The sequence below is a fragment of the Sus scrofa genome, chromosome 11 (genome assembly GCF_000003025.6).
Source record: "Sus scrofa isolate TJ Tabasco breed Duroc chromosome 11, Sscrofa11.1, whole genome shotgun sequence".
Lineage (NCBI taxonomy): Eukaryota > Metazoa > Chordata > Mammalia > Artiodactyla > Suidae > Sus > Sus scrofa.
Genome location: NC_010453.5, coordinates 26,528,330 through 26,531,319, shown reverse-complemented (window position 1 = coordinate 26,531,319; position 2,990 = coordinate 26,528,330). Strand labels below are relative to the sequence as shown.

At 61.4% G+C, this 2,990-nt stretch overlaps 1 pseudogene; it reads right to left on the bottom strand.

Moving 5' to 3' along the window:
• On the bottom strand, window positions 422-2,465 carry LOC100515161 (annotated as a pseudogene).

The window sequence follows — 2,990 nt, the reverse complement described above, 5'->3', positions numbered from 1 at the left end:
TGACGATGACGAGGGCCACCAGCTAACGTCCGCAGCCGGGGGCCAAAACCCCGACCGCAAACCCGACCTACCTACCTGGTCCCTGCGCTGTGCTCCCTCGCGCGGGTTCCTTCCCTCCCGGGTTTGGCGGCGGCGGCAGCAGCGGCACCAGCACCACTTCTCCGCCAGGTGGCGCCGGCTCCGCGGGCACGAGGAGCAACGCGGCCGTGCACTACAAGGCCCGCCGGCTTCGATCCAGTCCAAGACGACTGCCGTCAGCGGGCCGGCAGGCTGCGAGCACTGGTGGCGCTGCAAGGACAGCTCACCCGTGGCTGGATGCAGCGCTAGCGCCCCGGGGCCGCCGTCGCTGCGGAGGAGGATGTAAGTCCGCTCGGAGTTAAGGCTTTTCGTCAGGGTCTCTTGCCTGCACTCAGGTCAGCAGTTATCCCAGCGGCGCATCCCGGGGCAGAGGAAGCTGGGCTGAGCCACCGACGAGTGGAGGGGTCACCCGCCGAGGCGCGTGGTCGTTCTGGTCCTCCGCATGCAGCCGCACCAAGGCCCGGCCCCCGGAGCTGCGGAGAGCAGCTCTCGAGCGCCTCCAGCCACAGCCAAAGTTCCTGGAAGTCAAAGCATCGACGTGCAAGCAGCTTCCCAGGGAGGGATCCACCGAGACCGCGCGAACCTCGTAGGCTTCCAGCTGTGGGTAGGTGACCTCGCCGAGGCGACCCAGGTCTGGATCCCTGGCACCCACCGTGGCCTAGTAGGTGGTCTCGCGTACCGACGCCACGGAAATAGCGACGTATTGTCATTGTTGACGTTCACACGCTCGGAGTAGGGCCGCACAAGGAGTAGCGGGGGCGCGCCACAGTCCTCGGCCAGCAGCGTCAGGTTGAATTTCGCGATGCGCTCTAGGTCCAGGGACGCGTCGGTCACCACCAGGTAGCTGCCCGCTTAGGCCGGTTGCAGGTGGAAGTGCTTGTGACCGGAGAGGGCACAGCGCACCTGCCCGTTGGCGCCCGAGTCCCTCTCCTATGTGATGACCAGCGCCACCAGGCTCTCATGCGCCGCCCCCTCGGGTACCAGCGAGATGGCTCTGGCCTCTGGCGATCCGGGTCCCGCGGACGAGGTCGCGTCCGCCCTCCTGCCCCCACAAGAGCAGCGGAGGCAACAGCGAAGGGCCATGCAGCAGGCGCTCCTGGAGCGGCCAGCAGTGTGATGGCGATGTCCTGAGTCATTGACGTCATGGGATGCGCACGATGTCCTTGCAGGTGGCGGAGCGGGGCCCGGGGCCGCGGTCCTGCGCCTTCACGTCCAGTTTCATAAGTGTTCTGGTGCTCGTAGTCCACAAGCCCAACCAGGCCCGAGTGCAGGTCGAAGCGAAAAAGGCGGAGCCCTCAACTGGGGTGCAGGCGCCAAAAGCAAACCCCACGTTGCCGTTGGGGCCCTCGTCGGGGTCCGCTGCGTCCTAGTCCAGAAATAGCGAGGCCATGGGCGTGTCCTCTATCAGCTCCACCTCCGCCACCGCGCCCTGCGGGGATGGCTGGACAGTGGTTGTTGGCATCCAACACGCGCACGCTGAGGGCATCTGTGGGGGAGCGCAGCATGAGGCCTAAGTCCTGGGCCACCAGCTCCAGGCTGTAGGCGGCCTGGCTCTCGCGGCCTAGCTCCTGCAGCATCACCAGGTGGATACACTGGAAGCGGTACATGCGCGTTTGCAGCTCCACGCGGAAGGGGCTGTGCGGCTCTGCCAGGCGCAAGCTCTGCAACCCACTGGCTCCCACGTCCACCTGCACCTCCAAGAGGATGCGCATGCCCACAGCCGTGCCTTCAGACACCCAGGATCTGGGCCTGGCGGAAACGCGGAGTGTGAAACTTGACCTCCTTCACCTCCACCTCCAGACACACAACCGGAACTGCTCCTGCGAGAAGCTGGCCAAGTCCAAGGCCAGCATACACTTCGAGGCCGGTTTGCACAGCTGCCCGTTGCCCTCGTGCAGTGCACCGGAATCGGCGAACTGCTGAACTTCATCAGGTGGAACTAGCCTGGCATTTCGCGCTGGGAATTAAACAGAACAGAACCATGGTCAGGCAGAACACCGATGATGATGCCAGGGGGCTTCTTCCTCATAGGTAGGGAAATTGACAGCTTCGGTGAAAGACCCTGACACCAGTAGCGGCCGCAGAAGCAGCAGGGACTCCAGTGCAGCCCTTTGTAAAGTGTCAGCGGGACATCTGAGCCTCCAGGGAGACATTTTTGTGCATCAAGGCGGAAGGGGTGGGGGGGACTATCTGAATCTCTGCCCTCAGACTTAGAGCCTTCTCAAGGCCTCCTGAATGCATAGCCACGAGCCACTTGCCCTCTTGAATACTTCTGATCACTAAACCCTCTCTGCTGTGTAATGGCTTTTCTCTGCCACGGGCCCAGGCATGCTTCTTCCAAATGCCACTGGGGGGGTTACGGAGAGAAGACCAAGCAAATAAGCATCCATCCGGGCCAGTCTGCCATCTCCCAGCCTCTGGGTCACATTGCTGCCTTAGAAAAGAGCTGGAAGAGGGGACTGGAGAGCTGAACTGTGGCCAAGGGCAGGGCCGGGGGTGGGGGTGGGGGGGTTCATTAAGGTCCCTACCGACGTTTCCACTATAAAAAGGCACCCTGCTTGCTTTGCTCGTGTGCCTGATTCTCACTTTGAGATTAGAGCAGGGCCTCTGCAGCTGCTTTATTCCTTCCTGAGCACAGAGAGGCCCTCGAACAGAGGCCCAATAGAGTTCCTGCGCTCCCATTTTGAAACAAATACATCTATGCATCGCTTGCCACCCACGGTTATCCATCTGCATTGGATTATCATTCCTTGTATTAAAAGATTCTGGGAGAACAGCCTCTCCGAACAGAGTCAGGCACTGTCTAATCAGAGCAGCTCTGTTTTCCAAAAGTCATCATTTCTGAATAGCTTCTCCGAAGCAAGGAAACCATTACTGATGAAATTTCAGCCCCTCCGTCTCCTTTTATGTCA